Consider the following 20,250-nt stretch of genomic DNA (forward strand, 5'->3'; position numbering starts at 1 on the left):
AAACCTCAATGAAGAAAAAACATAATAGGATTGGAGAGCCACAATATCTATTCACAATAAAAACTTAGCGAAAACCTTTACATTCCCGTGTGAGACAGTCAAGGCCATAAAAACTTGATATAGATTGATGTTTCATTTCAGGTAGCCTGGAGACGTTAATAACCAAATTGTCATCATAGACTTCCAAAAGATCATTTTCATCTATATTCATTGATTTAGTTTGCCTGCTTTTTGCTTCAACTGAATTCAATATAAAAAATAGTATTTGTTGATATTGAACGTCTTCATCACTACGTTATTTATTCTATCCATGGTAGGTATTACTGACAAACCTAACGCAGTAGAATGTAAGGATATTTTGTGAGTACTACGCCAAAAAAAAACATCCAAATAAATTGTCTCTGGCACTAGGGTTTTTTAATACTGTGATATAAATGTACACCAAATTTATCAAGCTAGCAATCTGACTGAACACGCATGAGTAGATGCTTGTCTTTAGAAAGAAAGTTAGCTTTTATGATATTTATTATCAAATAGGTAAGACAGTCAAAAATATTTGTTCAAGTACTTATAGAATCTACTCTACAACTCCATGGAAAAGCAAACACTGTATATTTTTCCTTTCACTATTGTACTTATTAAACACTGTATATTTTGATCATCCCCAGTACATCTTTAAGCAGGACTAATGTGAAAGGGAGAGAGAGTGTCAATGTCATATTGCATTGCTTTTCATCCAGTCTGCAAGCAAATATTTTGGTCAAGAAACTAGTTTGTTTCAGAAAGTTATGGGTAGAATATGTTTTTTTTTTTTGTTACATTTTTAAAGAATGAAATAGAGTAGCGTATTGTTTGCGGAAATGGGTATCTCATGGACTGTAAGGTTGGAATGTTATAGAAAGGGGACATTTGTGAGTGGACTTATCTCATTTGTTACAGCAATTAGTTGGGGAGGATAAGAATGGCTAATACTTTATTCTTTGCTGGACTATAAGCCTTTCTCATTTTGTATTCTGCATTTATGATTAATAAGTTTTTACCTCTTTTGAAAAATAAAATTAAAAAAATTGTTATTAATTAAATGAGATGGGAGGCAAATATACAAAAAATTTGGCCACCTAAAAATGGTTGCAATATTTTAATGGAAGCTCATAATATTTCAATGCAAGCAATCTTTGTAAATTAGTTAGTTGACCTTCTATCATTGTAGATTAGTTTGTAATGGAATATTTACCATTGAAAAAAAAAGATAAGATATTTCATAGGTTTCATATAGACATGCCAATTATATTGATTGTTATTTTTAGGTTAGTTTCATTGTAGGTAAGAATGTAATGGAGTATTTAATATTGAAAAACATAGATAGATATTTCTTAGGTTTATGTTATTTATGTATGGATTGCATCCACATTTGTTTACTTTTAAGTAGGTGAAATGATGTTGGCATTGTCAAATGGTTGTAGTTCAATTGGTGAAGGTGATTGTAAGTTCCTTGACTGTGTCATCTACCAATCTTCAACTCCTCTAGAGGTCCAATAAATAAGAGATAAGATTAGGATTATTAACCTATGTATAGCTTGTAGAATAGTATATAGGGTAGATAGGAAGGAAATCTTATGCATGTGCCTAGATGGTCTTACATATCAAATTTTAGTTACTTTATTTCTTAGATTTTAAAATATTTGTTATAAATGCTAATAGTACTTTATTTTTCTCTTTAGAAAGAAAGACAACTTTAACGATATTTATTATCAAATAGCTAAGGGAGTCAAAATTATTTGTACAAGTACATATAAAATCTACTCTACAACTCCATGAAAAAAATATCTTGTCTATTTTTCCTTTGATTGTGAAGTTTATAACATTGTGCTTGTTAAACTCTATATATTTTGATCACCCCTAGTATATCTTTAAGCAAGACTAATGTGGTTCGAAGAGAGTGTGTCAATGCCATATTGCATTGCTTTTCATCCAATCTCCAAGCAAATATTATGCTAAAGTAGTTGTCTTAGAAAGTTATGAGTTTAATAGTTAAATCTTAAAAAAACTGTTAACAAAAATTATTTATTTGAAATGGACAAGGTGTAAAATTGTCATTAATAAGATGGGATGGGAGGCAAATATACAAAAGATTTGGCCACCTAAAAACAAACACAATATTTTAATGCAAGCAATCTTTATAAATCAGTTAGTTGATTTTCTATTGATTGTTATTTTTAGGTTAGTTTATAATGGAATATTTAATGAGATCCTAGAGAGAAGTTGATTATGTTATTTATGCGGGGATTGGATACATATTTGTTTAGTTCTAAGTGGGTGAAATGATGTTGGTGTTGTAAAATGGTTGTAGTTCAAGTGGTGAAGGTGATTGTATGTTCCTTGACTTTGTCATCTATCAATGTTCAACTCCTCTAGAAGTGCAATGAATAAGAGATGGGGTTGGGATCGTTAACCTATGTATAGTTTGTAGAATAGTATACAGGGTAGATAGAAAGGAAATCTTAGGCATGCGCTTAGATTGCCTTATATATATCAAATTTTATTTACTTTATTTTTTAAATTTCAAAATATTTGTTTTAGAGGTTAATAGTACCTTATTTAAAGTATCGCAACATAACAACATTAAATATAAAATATATAGTTTTGATTATGAGATGGACAAATAAGTTTATTTTATGTTTCTTGTGGCTTATGCATAAGTATTTATTTATATTCTCAATCCATACATGTTAAAGAGTTCAACAATGACTATATTCATATCAACTAGTCATTTGTTATTTTTTTAATTTTTTAATTATACCTTCCATTAAGGATTAATGAGAAGTCATTATAATATAAAATAATTGATTAATTTAATATTCATAATTTCTTATTATAATTTATTGAAAATATTTAATAGAAATAGAATATATAAAAATGTCATTTAAAAGTACCTACCTAAGTTGTATGGTTAAAAAGAAGAGATATTTTAATGGGATTGATCTATTAGGAGTATGAAAATTTCAAGATACACACATAAAAATTAAAATTAAAACTAATTTATTTCAAAGTTTATAATCAATGTCAATGTAGAATAATTTTAATAAGGGAATCCCCTAAGTCCTCTCATGATTAACCATTGGTTAAACATAGTAGGCACATCAAGGAGGCAAGACTAAATATGTATTCAATGAATATCACATACCAATAAAATCAATCTCACATACAATAGGGAACAACTATCAAATGGATATTCTAAAAGTATAGGTTGAAAATTACTATTATAAATTATAAATTTATCGATATTGTAATGATGAAATTCATATACCCTTTTAAGGAGAGTACCTTGATACATTGATCTATTGACTAATTTTGTAATTTTGTATAAAGTGAGGTCCCTTTGTATTATACCACCTATTTCTCTATTGCATTCATTCCTATACACTTATCACTTACCTCATTTGTATGTACACATATCATAGTACACTCTAGCTATACATATTGTAATTGCACTTATATGTGCACATATTTCTCTTTACGTGTCACCCACCCTAATCCAAACCTTTTTAAAAATTTTAGTGTCATTTCTACAATCACAAGGTGAACCTTGCAATCATGAACTTAACCCTTTCAAACTCAAAATATAGTATTTAAATTTTAGTTGAAACCTATTAATAATTTATCACTATTAGTTAGCTAAACTAAAATTTGCATGATTTATTTATATCTTTATATTAAAATTCATTTTTGTCAAGTGACTCCCTCTCTACATCTTGATAAAAATATTTATATTGTTATGAATTTGGAATATATAATCACTTATGGTGGACCATTGATGTTAGAGTTCGATATATAGTAAGATATCTGAATAGAGAAATATTTAATCATTTTGCTATCAATTCATGACATTTCATTTAATTTCATCATAAATTCAATCTTTTATAGAAACCATTTTTTGAAAGCAAAAGCAACAACCATAAACATTAAGTTTTAGAGATGGGTTGTTTGGTAAGACTCAAGAGATTGGTTGGTAATCGGCGATTTACCTTGCATATATTGGAGTTGATAGCCTACCCAACAACTCCCAAAAATTACTTGCAACTAAAATGCCTCGTATTTGAAGATAAACAAATATGATTAATGCTATGAAACCTTGAGAGAGATTGATCCAAAGAGGAATATGATATTGAGATTAACCTGTAAATGAATTAGATAGATTACAATGTGATGCAGGAGCATCGGTCTAGTTCTTACCAGTTAAGGCGGTTTGCAGTGGAATTGTTGGAGATCGTGGCATTTCTCCTTGTTTGAGTGTTTAGCATTGTGGTTTTGGGTTTATTCCCTTGTGTTCGTGGTCTTTGTCATGTTAAAGTTTCATGGATTTTGGATTTAATCCCGGTGAGTTATCGATTCCGGTATTGGCCCGGTTGATATGATCTTACCGGTTATTCTGGCACTATGTTGAGCGAAGTTGGATCAAGTTGTGTTTGACCGAGCCGTGGCTTGTGGATCGTGGATTTATGTTTCTTGTGTTGTGTTTGATGTTCCTGGAGGACCACACATTATTTTATGCATTTTGGAAGTTGTTCTTAGTGATTTGAACTGACATGTTAGCGTTACACATTTCATGAACTGGTTGGTCTTTGGGCCGACTTGATTAAGTTGTTATTATTTGCGAATGGTATAAATGGAGGTTTGTGAATAATTTGGGAAGACAAATGTGAGAGTTTAGAGATCAAGAAAAGACATAGATCCGACGAGATTTAGACCCGATGGACTGAAGCCGAAACGCTGAGGTCCGGATTAGGGTAGAATCGGCAGACTATTTTCGGAGGCTGATATGATATGTGGATTATCTGTGAATATTTTAATTGTGTTGCAAGCATTGTTTGTATCCTGGACTGCGATCGTGTTAGGATAACCGATGAACAACTGAGAGGGGGAGTGAATCAGTTGTTAATAGATTATAACATTTAATCCACTTAATAACCTTTAACTTGATTAAGTACCGGTAAAGAAAAAACAGATACCGGTAAACAATATAACTTAACAATTAAACAGATAATCAATGCAAAGAAACCATACCACATAACACCATGATCTGTACATGGAAAACCAAGAAAGGGAAAAACCACGGTGGGTGGGAAGCCTACCCACGGTTAGATGATACTTTTGCGAAAAGTATGTGATACAAAAAGGGGCCTGCATATGTAGGAAGGCACATTGCCTAGAGCGTACTTCTCATTAAAAAAGAGTCTCACTGACTACAGAGAGGCTGCAACCATCTTAGAATAAATGGACAACAATCCAATAGAGTGAACTGCCAAAAATAGCATCTACCATGCTTGATTACAGTCCTGGTTAATCTCAATACCGAAGGCCTTTGACCTCTTCATTAATCCAAATTCGATCACCTATGATTGACCAAATCTCCTTTGCATATGATATTGCATTCCCAGACCACGACTTCTTATTCCATTCCATAGCATGATCTACAATGAAATCTTACATCATTTTTATACAAACCCTAAGGCCTAAACCAATTAGGTTGGCCACCTAAAATATATTACAATAAGATCATTACATAAATCCATATTACAATGATATGCCATATCAACTTAAGACCAAAAAAATAATAAATCCATAAATCATCCCGAAACATCCTGGTAACGTGTAGAGTACATGTTAACATAATACCAGTCCATAACCTAGATAGGTACCGGACCTATCCTGGGTCTACCACACCAAATAAATGTCTTCAAGCAGTTGAAGCACAATCAAAGAACATCTTCAGCATCCTGAAATCCATGTAGAAGTTGTACCAACACCAATTATGCATCTTGTCAAGATTCCTCAGTGAGAGCTCTATCGATAGAGCCTGTTGGCATATGCACACTCCAATGAGACATTGTATGTGATTGAAGGTTTTGTCATTGATGGCAACCTTACAATCCTATGGCACTGGCAAGGCATTACACTAGAAAGATAGTTCACCGACATCAACAGATCACACTCTACACCGGCACAGAGAAAGGAAGCATACCAGCACAAAGGCCGACAAGATTTTTGTTATATTACATTTTGTTTATTATTGTAAAAACCTTGTAAGCCAACTTTATATCATTGTAAAATGACTTATATATATAAGAATTCATTGTAGGACATTTTTGTAGTAAGGGAGAAAAAGATTAGGCAAACCTATTATGCAAAATATAGGTTAAGGGGTATATGTAAAGAACAGAGCAGAAACGGGTACTCAATCTGGCATTGATGATGCTATTGTAAAGCAGTACAAGTTATTGGATTTGTATAATCCACATTGTAAGTCAGTGACACTTCCCATTGAGCTGTGAACTCTAGGCAGTTAGCCTTCCTGCATGTGCAGGCCCCCTATTGTAAGTAATATTCTCTTATTGGCCAGTAAGTGAATATTGTGGGTCACAAATCCTACCGAGGTTTTTCCCACACTGGGTTTCCTTGTTAAATCATTGTGTTATAGTGTGATTTTCATGTGGTTTCTTTCATTTCTATTTATTGCATTATTTCTTGCATGCCGGTACAGTGTTACAATATGTTCTGCATGTTTTAAGTTAAGAAATTCTAATTACCCATTAGATACTGATTCACCCCCCCCCCCTCTCAGTATCTGTGGGAATCCTAACAATTGGTATCAGAGCTTGGTCCTCTATTTTCAGAAGCCTAACAGCTTGAAGAAGATCTTGACACCAGTAAAAATGGAAAATCTGATGAAGCAACTTGAAGTAGCTCTCTCAGACTATGATACAAAAAAATTGAAAAATATTAAACTAGAAGATGATCTAAAAGCAGCTCAGGATATCATTCAAGCACTTCAAGAGAATCTTACTATTGCAAGAAATAAGAGAAGAGAACTTTGTGAAAAGATGCAGAATGAGAATGATGAAAAGGAATCACTTAATGATATGTTAAGTAAGATGAAACTGGAGAACATAATTACAAAGAATGAGATGCAGGATATGGCTATGAGATTTTGTAAAGAGATTGAAGATAGGAAGAAGAATGAAGAAGAATTGACTAGAAGACTAAGTGATGCAGCAAATGAGAACACAAGACGTAGCTATAAAAATGATCTATTAAAGACGGATCTGATGCACACTCAGGATGACTCCAATGAACTGATGAGATAGAAAGAAGTCTTAGAAAGAGAACTAGAAATTGCAAATCAACATAAAGAAAAATTCAAGAAAAGCTCAAAGGAACTTGGCAACTTGCTAAATAATCAAAAACCTAAAGGCGACACTTCTGGAATTGGCTTTGAAGTTGGTGAAAGCTCTGGTACTGCAAACACACAAGATCACAACAAACCGGTAAGGCAACCTAATGCTTATAAATTCAATGGAAAATTCTTTAACTATAATAAGTATGGTCATAGAGCAAATGAATGTAGATCTAGAAATTATCAGAATATCAACACACCCACCGGTCAATGTTCTAAATGCAACAAACTTGGTCACAATTCTGAGAATTGCAGAATGAACGTGAGATGTTATGTTTGTGGAAGATTTGGACATTTATCTAATCAATGCAGAACAAAAACCGGCATAGGTTATGGGAAAGTTATTCAGAAGAATAATTTAACTTGTTATGCATGTAACAAGATTGGGCATATTGCAAAATTCTATAGAAGTAAAGGATCACCGACAGACAACAAAAGTTCTAGCTTGAAAGGTAAAGAAAAAGTTGAAGAGGTTAAGCAAGAATTCTCAAAACAATGGATTAGAAAAGCTGATCTAAATATTGGGAATACTCCTCCATCGGTAGAACCAATCAATGCTTCATCGATAGGACAAAGTGATGCTCCACCGGCAGGAAGTTCTTCATCGAATTGAAGAAATTTTCCTTGAGGGTTTGGCGATCTAATGACACATGTGCTATTATTTCCTCAGTTAGAGATGAGAAGTTGGAAATTACTTCATTACCGGCAGACATGTTAAGTTACTACTTAACCGACATACAGTAAATGTGGTAGATGGCAAAAAGACCTTATAAATTTGTGGTTTTGGCTCCATTTCATTTCACCATGATTTCAAACATTCGTAGAACACGAAATTTGCAGAGCTAAGGGATTTCGAGCGAAGAGGCGAAGCACTTCAAGCAATCAATCCATCCAAAGGCAGAAAAAGGTATTTATCATCATGGCATCCACCTCTGCACTTGAATATATAGCAAACCCTACTGTTGTTGAAGTTGTAAAAAGACCTAGGCCCCTATTTCAATTAGTTCCCGAGGTAGCAAAGAAAGATGATAATTTAGGTGCTTTTTCTCAAATTCCTAAGGGAGTTGTTTATGTTGAAGACCCCAGAATTTACATTCACTACAACATTGAGGAACTAGGAGATGAAGAGATTAAAACCATGTTTAAATCTGTCATATGTGATGAATCCGGTAATGTAAAAGATGAACATAAGATCATTGAAACCTTAGGATTTACAGAGATCCTTAGCATTCCTGAATTCCCCAAGGATGTGATTAGGATAGTCTTAAGCAGGGTACATGGAGATTTTTTCTGGTTAGATGCAATTCACAAAATCACTAAGGAAGTTGTGAAAGTTGTCACAGGGTTATCGACAACTGGTAAAAGGCCAGACAAAACCAAGAAGGTTTCAAATGACCTAGTTACTCAGCTAACCGGTGCCACATCTGATAAAAGGTCCTTAAGAGTAAATGATGTAAAAGATACTAATGTAAGATTTATCAGCATTATATTAGGATATAAGGTAACTCATGTAAACAGACTCAATTTAGTGTCAAGTCTGTGCATTAAGAGTGCTTATGACATGTCACAGATAATGCAAAGATTGATGTATGTGAGTGGTTGAAGGATGAATTAATTGACAACTTAGGAAATATTAACAAGGACACGAAATGAACTTTTAGGTTTGGAAATCTGCTAGTATGTCTGATGCTACATATAACCAAACAGGTTCTTGGTATAGGATACAAAGAACTTGGATATGATATACCGATAGGTAAATAGCTAATAGAACTATTCAACAATATGGGAGAAGATAAGGATCAGAATATCCAAGACTATTTTCAAGCACTTAAGGCCAAAATGAAGAAAAGAATCAGATTATCACAAAAGATTGTTGACAATATAAGGATAACATATGCTTTGTAATTAAGAAGGATGAGATCTGGATGGAAGCAGTCATCCCTAGGATAGTTTAGGTAACAGAAATGGGTTATAAAACATATGACCTTATCATTGAAACATATGCTAAAGCACTTCTGGAAGCCCCTAAAGAACCTAAGGAAGAAGTATTTGGTAGTGCAGAAACTATTGAAAGCCAAATACAATCCCACAAAAGAGTAAAAAGGGTTGAAGCAATAGTAAGAAGAGGTTCTAGGCAAGCAAAGGAAATCAAGAATAAAGTAATGGAACAAACCGGTATAACAAAGGATGAGTTAGCAGCTACACAACCTGAAACTCAGCTATCACCGGTAGGCACATCTTCAGAGAATGGCATGCCTGCAACTTTCAAGAGAGTTGTAAGGAAGAGAGATCCCTCACCGGCAACCACACCCTCACCTAGGAGGACAAGACAAAAACAACAAGCAGTGAGATCTCTGGTAAGAAAGGCTACACCAAAGAAGAAACTAACACCCAAGAAGAAGAAGAGGACAAATAAGGACATGGCCCCTCTTGACATACTATTGAATGAAATTACAGAGGAAGGGAAACTGAAGAATATAGAGAAATTATATGACACTCTGACAACTGATGGAAAAGAACAAGTAGAAAACAGTGTTATATTACATATGGATATGTATAAGAAATTTCTAATGGAAGTAGTAGATGATTTACCTGAAGAACTATTTAAGAGATTGGAAGCAAGAAGACAAGCAATAGTAGAACTTGACAAGAAAATAAAGATAGAAAAGCTACTTGCTGTATACCTGATGAATTCACCCAAAGAAATTGGTGACTTAATTGCTGAAGCCAACCGGTCAGTATTTTCTACTGCACACTAGCACATTGCCTTAATGGTTGGAAGAGTTAATGAGGTGACTGAGGAGACAGAAAATGCATGGGACATTTTCCTAGTGGAAAAAGAAAAACAAGAAGAATACATGAGCCACAAATCTATAAAGGTTTATCAGAAGGATAAAGACAAGGGTAAAGGTAAAGTTGGTGAACCACCTAGTATCAAGGTTAAAGACAGCTTACCCCCACCTCCTTTGATTACTCCACCGGTAACAACAACAACTACAAAAGATCAACCGGCAGTTGAAAGTATGGATGTAGAGGATGTCAATCCTAATCTTGAAGTCTTATATACAGTGGATATTGATACTCAAAAGATCAACATTGTGGTAGACAACAATACAGCTGATAAGACTAACATGGCTAGTGAGCCTCTAGTTGATGAGCAAACTGAAAACACACAAGAGAAACCGACAGATGTCAAAGAGCAACAAGTAGAAACTCAGACTTAGACTGAGACAATGCAATAAATAGAGAAACAAACAGAGAAAAAGGCTCCGGAACAGGTTCATGAGGAAACAGTGCAACCGACAACTGGAGAAGTAGAAAAACCTTTGCTTAAAGAAATGCAAACACAAACAGACCTACCAGAGGTCAATACAAGCTTGGTTACTTCCACCAGCGGTACTCAGAATGTAGGTTCCTCATCATCAGGCTACAAATCAACTAATGTGACTGAAGTACTCTTAGATTCAATCAAAAGGATAACAAATTGTAGTTCACAGGCTTACAAAGCTATAGATGACACAATCCCAATTTTGAAGGTAATTGTTCCTAACTGTAATATAGACAATAAAGATTATTTAGGACAACTTGATACTTTGTGTGAATATATCATAGAGAAAATTGAGAAAATAAAGGAAGAAACATTGAAGGACAAAGTAGAAATTAAAAAACAAAGATTCTTTGATGAGCAGATAAAGAAGTGTACCAGGGATTTTGACACACTTCTACCGAAAATGTGTAACTTATTGAAAGAGTACAAAGACACCTGTAAGACAAACTTTTTGACTGTAGACATAGATAAGAAAATAAGCAAGGTACAGGATGAAATCAATAAACTTGCTGATAATTTTGTTAACTCACCTGATACATTATCAGTTTTTGAGCAAAAGATAACAAATTTTGAGGAAGAATTACTTAAATTAGAAAGAGAAAAGGAGAGAATAGTGAATAAGGCAAAGCATCTGAGATTAAAACTAAGTCCAAGATTGGACTATCTAGCATCATTATGGAAGGAAATATCCGAGGCACTGATACAGGGACAAAAAACACTGGTAGAGCATTTGCAACACCTCACCGGTACAACTAAAAGAATAGAGACAACAATAAGAGATGGTAAAAAGTTTATGGAGAGTATAAACTTGATTTTGGCAGATCTACTTCAAATTGTAACTACCCAGTTACAAGGTTGAAACTACAAACTCTACTGACATCTTGACAACCTTTGTCATTGATGCCAAAGGGGGAGTAGTGGTATGAGAAAATTCAATATCACAGGAATCATATGCTCAGGGGGAGCACACATTTTTGGTAACATTTTTGGACTTCACATTTTTTGATACACTTTTGAAATTTCTCATGGGTGTTGCCATCAATGCCAAAGGGGGAGATTGTTGGCATATGCACACTCCAATGAGACATTGTATGTTATTGAAGGTTTTGTCATTGATGGCAACCTTACAATCCTATGGCACTGGCAAGGCATTACACCGGTAAGATAGTTCACCGACATCAACAGATCACACTCTACACCGGCACAGAGAAAGGAAGCATACTGGCACAGAGGCCGACAGGATTTTTGTTATATTACATTTTGTTTATTATTGTAAAAACCTTGTAAGCTGACTTTATATCATTGTAAAATGACTTATATATATAAGAAGTCAATGTAGGACATTTTTGTAGTAAGGGAGAAAAAGATTAGGCAGACCTATTATGCGAAATATAGGTTAAGGGGTATAAGTAAAGAACAGAGTAGAAACCGGTACTGAATCTAGTATTGATGATGCTATTGTAAAGTAGTACAAGTTATTGGATTTGTATAATCCATATTGTAAGTCACTGAGACTTCCCATTGAGCAGTGAGCTCTAGGCAGTTGGCCTTCCTGCATGTGCATGCTCCCTATTGTAAGTAATATTCTCTTATTGGCCAGTAAGTGAATATTGTGGGTCACAAATCCCATCGAGGTTTTTCCCACACTGGGTTTCCTTGTTAAATCATTGTGTTATGGTGTGATTTTCATGTGGTTTCTTTCATTTCTGTTTATTGCATTATTTCTTGCATATCGGTATACTGTTACAATATGTTCTGTATGTTTTAAGTTGAGAAATTCTAATTACTGCTTAGATACTGATTCACCCCCCCCTCTCAGTATATGTGGGAATCCTAACAAAGCCTTAAACCAATGTCGGTAAGGGTTTACCAGAGTGTATGATAGCATCTGATTATCAAGTCAATACCATCTGACCAAGACATGCTCCAGAAGCATGTACCATATGTAACCAATCATTTTCCATAGATCCAAACATGTTGGAAGTGTCCAACAGATAGTCTCTTCTGTCGGTAACACTAGATCTTCTACCAGTAACCAAAACCTGTTTGTCGGTAACCAACCATAATAGCTAGTGTTGACATCAATACAACAAATAATCAATTCATCCAATAATGCCAACAATCTCCCCCTTTGGCATTGATGGCAACACTAGATGTGAAAAACATCCAAGTACCATAAAAATGCCAAACAAGTCTCCCCTTGTGGAAGACAACCAACAATCTCCTGAATATAAATAACTCTCCCCCTGTGAGTGATATCTTTGTAGAGTTCTACATTTATTTTTCACATCACTATCTCTCCCCCTTTGACATCAATGCCAAAAATCTGACAAAAATATCAAAGCAATAATGTAAACCTCTGAATCTCAAAGCTGACTACTCCCCCTGAGTAGTAGCACCACTCATCAGTGTCAGAATGAATAATTTCTCTGATAATTCATGTCCAACTGATGACAAAAAGCATCAATCAAGTCTCTCCCAGAGGGGTAGAAACCCGTAACATGTCTCTTAAATACTCAAATGATTCCTTAGAGAGCAGTTTACTGAATATGTCTGCAATCTATTCTTTAGTATTAACATAAACCAATTTGACTTCCTTTCCTTGTACCTTGTCCTTCAAAAAGTTATACTTTATTGATATATTCTTAGTCTTAGAGTGAAATACTGGAGTCTTAGACATGTCAATAGTTGCAGAGTTATCACAATAGATAACTATCGGTTCACTACAATTTACCCTGATATCCTTCAACATTTTCTTCATCCACAAGACTTGAGTGCAATTAGTTGTTGTTGCAACATACTCAACTTCTATAGTAGATATAGAAATGCATGACTGTTTTTTGTTGATCCATGAAACCAGTTTCTTTCCAAGAAAGAAATCTCCACCAGAAGTGCTCTTCCTATCATCAGTATCTCTTGCCCAATCTGAGTTAGTTTATGCACATAAAGTGAAATCATCATTTTTAGAATACCATAAACCATATTCTGTTGTTCCTTTAAAATACCAGAATATCCTCTTTATAGCACATTCATGATTTTCTTTAGGATTACTTTGATATCTTGAAACAATACTTACAAAATTCATAATATCCGGTCTAGTCTGAGTTAAATATAATAGACCACCAATCATAGACTTATACCTTGTCAGATTTACCGGTGAAGAAGTATCCTTGATAGATAATTTCTCACTTGTCACCATAGGAGTACTTACCATTTTGGAATTATCCATACCAAACTTCTTTAACAATTCCCGTAGATACTTAGTTTGATAGATAAAAATGCCTTTGTTGGTTTGAGCAATCTACAAACCTAAGAAACATTTCATCTCACCAATCATGGATATTTCAAATCCATTCTTCATATTGTTAGTGAATTCCATGCACAATTTATCTTCTCCTCCAAAAATGATATCATCAACAAATACTTCAATAATCAGAATATCATTATCAGTGATCTTATAATATAAGTTACTATCAGCACTACCTTTAGTAAAACTAAGCTTCAAAAGATATTTATCCAACCTTGCATACCAAGCTCTAGGAGCATGTTTCAATCCATATAAATCTTTCTTCAATCTAAAAACCATATCTTTATCATCTGTCAGTGAAAATCCATCAGGTTTCTCAATGTATACTTCTTCTTCAAGTTCACCATTCAAAAATACACATTTAACATCCATTTGATAAACCTTATAGTTCTTATAAGTTGCATAGGCAAGAAATAGTCTAACAGCTTCAATTCTAGCTACAAGTGCAAATGTCTCACCATAATCAATTCCTTTCATTTGAGAATATCCTTTACAAACCAATCTAGCCTTGGTTCTTACAACTTGACCATCCTCATTCAGTTTATTCCTAAAAACCCATTTAGTTCCAATAACATTCTTATTTTTAGGCCAAGGAACTATAGTCCAAGTTTCATTCTTCTCTATCTGATCTAATTCATCTTCCATAGCCTTTAACCAATGTTCATCCTTACAAGCTTCAATAATAGATGTCGGTTCAACTTGAGAAATAAGACATACCTCTTCATTTGCCAGTCTTCTTCTTGTCATAACTCCCTTGTTCCTATCTCCAATGATTTGTTCTTTAGAATGATTTAATCTTACATACCTTGGTGTCTTTTGAACTTCAGGTTCACTGCTTTGATCATCAATCACAGTTGAATTTTTTGATTGTGCCAGTGTAATTGCCTCAGTTTCCTATACCAGTTGAGGAATTGTCGATTTAGTTATGATCATTTCCACTACCGGTTCCCTGTCATATGATATAGAATGGTTTATGTACTGCTCATCCACTTTCACATTAGCACTCTCCACAATTCTCTGCAATCTTTTGTTGAAACATCTATATGCTTTTCTTTGAATTGAATAACCAAGAAATATCCCTTCATCACATCTAGGATCAAACTTCCAATTGAATCATCTCTTTTGATATAGAATTTACTTCCAAAAATTCTGAAAAACTTTGCAATAGGTGTATGTCCAAACCATAATTCAAAAGGAGTCTTACCGGTTTCACCTTTGATGTGAACTCTGTTGAATGTGTAGATTTTTGTACTTACTACTTCTCTCCAGTAGATATGAGGCAATTTAGCTTCCATCATCATAGATATTTCTGCATCCAAAATTGTTCTATTCTTTATTTCCACTACTCCTTTTTGCTGAGGAGTCCTAGGTGCATATAACTGTCTCTCGATTCCATTTATCTCACAATAACCGTTAAATTCATGATAAGTGAACTCACCACCATGATCTGATCTTAGACATTTGATTTTCAATCTAGTTTCTATTTCAACCTTTTCTCTAAATATCTTGAGTTTCTCAAAAGCTTTAGACTTCTCTTTAAGAAAAGTCACCCACATCATCCTAGAATAGTCATTAATAATTAGCATGAAATACCTATCACCTTGAAAGCTTATAGTCCTTGCTGGACCACATAAGTCAGTGTGAATCAAATCAAGTACATGATTAGATTTATCATGTATGCTCTTAAAAGAACTTCTAACTTGCTTTCTCATTTGACATTCTTTACATACTAGATTATGAGGCTTCATAATCTTAGGTATATCTCTAACTGCCTTAGTTGAACTGATCTTATCAATACAATCAAAATTAACATGACACAACCTCGTATGCCATAACCAACTCTCATCAATATGAGCAATCAAACATGTCTTATTACCTGTGTTCAAGTGAAAGATATTACCTCTTGTCTGAATACTAGTTGCAATCTCCAAACCAGTCTTGTTAATGAGTTTGCATTTTTTATCTTTAAACTGAAGTTGGAAACCCTTGTCCACCAATTGACCAACACTCAAAAGATTATGCTCAGAAGCAAATAATTTCCCAATCAGAATGTCTCTGTTAACTGAAGAGTTTTCCATTGTTCTCAACTCATTAATTGCAGTTGCCTTCACCTTGTAAGCCGATGGAAGGGCTCTCAAGACTTTGGAAACTATTTCATCTTCACTCAGAAAATTTCCACAACATTGAATTCCCATAAGAATCTCATTTAATCTTTCCATAAATACAACAATTCTTTCATTGTCTTTCATCTTCAAGTTTTCATATCTTACCCAGTAGCCATCAAGTTTAGCAATTTGTAGGATCACCTTCATTCAGAGTTTGCAATTTATCACACATAACCTTAGCTGATGATTTATCAGTCAATCCCATGATTTGTTGATTAGTAAGTGCACACAAGAGGGCTTCTCTAGCTTTGCAATCATTTTCAATATTCTTGTTTGAGTTTGTAGGAGCAACATTGCTAGATGTCAGATCATAAGGTGTGTTTCCTTTCTTAGTGATCTCCCAAATATCCTTTCCAAGACATCTAAGATGAGTCTCCATTCGAATTTTCCATATCCCATAATTTGTCCCATCAAGCTTAGGGATTTCTCTTATGAAAATAGTTATCGGTGGATTAGAAGTGTTAGCTGACATAGGATTACCTCAAGTGGTTAAGCTTATGCAAAAGAGGACCAAAGCTCTGAATTCAATTGTTAGGATAGCCGGTGAACAACAGAGAGGGGGGGGGTGAATAAGTTGTTAACAGATTATAGCATTTAATCCACTTAATAACCTTTAACATGATTAAGTATCAGTAAAGCAGAAATAGATACTGGTAAACAATACAACTTAACAATTAAATAGATATTCAATGCAAAGAAACCATACCACATAACACCATGATTTATACATGGAAAACTTGGAAAGGAAAAAACCATGGTGGGAAGCCTACCCACAATTAGATGATACTTTTCTAGAAAGTATATGATTCAATGAGGGGCCTGCACATGCATGAAGGCACACTACCTAGAGTGTACTACTCATTACAAAAGAGTCACACTGACTATAGAGAGGCTACAACCATCTAAGGATACATGGAAAATAATCCAATAGAGTGAACTGCTAGAAATAGCATCTACCATGCCTGATTACATTTTTGGTTAAACTCAATGCTGGAGGCCTTTGACCTCTTCCTTAATCCCAATTCAATCACCTATGATTGACCAAATCTCCTTCGCATATGATATTGCATTCCAAGACCGCGACTTCTTATTCCATTTCATACCATGATCTACAATGAGATCTTACATCATGTTATACAAACCCTAAGGCCTAAACCAATTAGGTTGGCCACCTAAAAGATATTACAATAATATCACTACATAAATTCATATTACAATGATGTGCCATGTTGACTTAAGACCAAAACTACAATAATAAATCCATAAATCATCTTGAAACATCTCGGTAACGTGTAGAGTACATGTTAACATGATACCGATCCATAACCTAGATAGGTACCAGGCCTATTCTGGGTCCACCACGCCAAAGCAATGTCTTCAAGAAATTGAAGCATGATCAAAGAACATCTTTAGCATCCTGAAATCCATGTAGAAGCTACACCAACACCAATTATACATCATGTCAAGATTCCTCAGTGAGAGCTCTGTCGGTAGAACCTTAAACCAATGTCGGTAAGGGTTTACCAGAGTGTATGATAGCATCCAATTATCAATTTAATACCATCTGGCCAAGACATGCTCCAGAAGAACGTACCACCCATGTAACCAGTCACATTCCATAGATCCAAACATGTCAGAAGTCTCCAACATATAGTCTCTTCTGTCGGTAACACTAGATCTTCTACCGGTAACCAAAACCTGTCTATCGGTAACCAACCATAACAGCTAGTGTTGACATCAATGACAAAACATCAATGCAACACATAATCAATTCATCCAATAATGCCAATAGACCCAACATGTGACATGTGTAAATCTTAAGGCTGTAATAATAATTGTTCATATTGTTTACTAGTTATGTATTTTTTGTTGTTGTTGGTTGTTCTTTCTGCTATTTCTAGCATTGTGTTGCTGGTTGCTAGTATGTTTTGCATGGTTTATGAGTTAGGCTTCAAGGATGGGTTATCCTTTATTGGATATCCCTACCTTGACTGCATCAAATCGTATCAGAGATGGTTTGTGAGCATGTTGTTGGACAAAGTGTTGATTGTGCACTGGTTGGTTGGAGAGAATGTTGAGGCAACTTGTATACTTATTTAGATCACCGAACGTGAGGGAAAGAAAGGTTTGCAGGTAGATTGCCGATCCTAGAGCTTGAGCTTGTGGCAGTTAATTGGTGAAGACTTGAACATATCGTTGATTGAGGAAAGCTACAGTTTGGACAGATAGATCATCATGGAGAGGCAACTAGAAGTTGTAGATAGATCGTCAAACCCTCTGAGGCAGTTACAATTACCTTCTGATAGATCATCAAACCAAATCAAGTGAAGTGACTCACTTTTCAATTAACCTCGAGAGTCTAATGCAGGAGCACCGGTCTAGTTCTTACCGGTTGAGGTAGTTTGCAGTGGAATCGCTGGAGATCATGGTATTTCTCCTTGTTTGAGCATTTAGTGTTGTGGTTTTGGGTTTATTCCCTTGTGTTCGTGGTCTTTGTCATGTTCTATTTTCATGGCTTTTTTATTTAATCCTGGTAAGTTATCGATTCTGGTATTGGCCCAATTGATATATTCTTGCTGACCATTCCAAAAGTGTGTTGAGTGAAGTTGGATTGGGTTTCGGTTGATCTCTGTGACTTGCGGATCGTGTATTTATGTTTCTTGTGTCATGTCTGATGTTACTGGAGGACCACACATTATTTTATGTAATTTGGAAGTTGTTCTTATTGATTTGAGCCGACATGTTACCGTTACACATTTCATGAACCAGTTGGTCTTTGGGCTGACTTGATTAGGTTGTTATTATTTGCGGATGATATAAATGGAGGTTTTCAAATCATTTGGGAAGACATAAGTGAGAGGATCAAAGACTGAGTTTAGAGATCGAGCAAAGATGTAGATCCAGTGAGATTTTGACCCAGTGGACTGAAGTTGGAAGGCTGAGGTCCATATTAGGGTAGACTATTTCCGGAGGCCGATTTGATCTATGGATGATTTGCAGATCTTGTAATTTGTGTTGTAAGCATTGTTTGTATCCTAGACTATGATCCAACATGTGGCATGTGTAATTCTTCATACTGTAATAAGAATTGTTCATATTTTTTACCGGTTATGTATTATGTGATGTTACTGGTTGTTGTTTCTGTTATTTTTGGCATTGTGTTACCGGTTACTGGTATGTTTTACATGGTTTATGTGTCAAGCTACAAGGATGGGCTATCCTTCATTGGATCTCCCTACCTTTGCAATGAATTCTTATAAAAGCATAAATATGAAACGCTAGATGAGAAATCCTAAGAAAGGATTAAAAGAGGGCTTGATAAGTCTCCACATTTGACACATCCTATCTTTTTGCTTGATTAAAATAAAGAATTAGACTTATTTTGGATATCAAATGAATTAATTTTTATTTAATTTTAAACAAATAAAATTATAGAATAATGATATATTTAATTTTAAATGATTAAAATGATAGATTTTAATGATATAATAATGATGTATTTAGATTTTAAATAAAAAAGGATGATATTAATTATGTTATCTTTACAATGTACATACATTGATTTGAATTTGAGCGCTAATATATTGACGTGTGAATGAGTTTAAGTGGATGCAAGATCAATAGAAGATGGGGAACATGATCGAGGAGAGAAGTCTAGCCATTTGGTAAAGAATGGATATGATTGAAACCATTGCACACACTATTTAGATCATATAGAAATTGTATTTAAACAAAATGATGAGTGTTTTTGATGCAGGAGCATCCCCGGTTCTTGGTAATCTTGCATCAACCAAAAATATTGCTTTTTGTTTGTTTTCTATTTTGGCAGTTTCAGCATTTTTCAGCATTGGCTCACCCGATCTTGAGGAGTTGGATTTTCCTTGAGGACTTGATCATCTTCCTTATTCCTAAACCGCAGAGCATTTGGATCATTTTTTGACAAGTTATCGATTCTAGTTTTTGAGATAGTTTTCTGACACTAGAACTGTTGGACCTATTTGCTTTGGTGAATTTACGGGATCCCTTCCGTAGCTTGCAGAGCCCCGAGAATTGATTCTGATATTCCTTAGCATGTGGCTGACCTTCCCTTTGATCTGCACTTCATCCTTCAGATTTTCCTAAGGAATCTCTTTGGTGGAGGCCGACCTTGTTGGTTTTACACATTTGGTCTTGTTCTTTAGAATTTGATCCTTTTGGCTTGACCAGATCCCCTTGG

This window comes from Cryptomeria japonica, chromosome 4 (assembly GCF_030272615.1).
Source record: "Cryptomeria japonica chromosome 4, Sugi_1.0, whole genome shotgun sequence".
Lineage (NCBI taxonomy): Eukaryota > Viridiplantae > Streptophyta > Pinopsida > Cupressales > Cupressaceae > Cryptomeria > Cryptomeria japonica.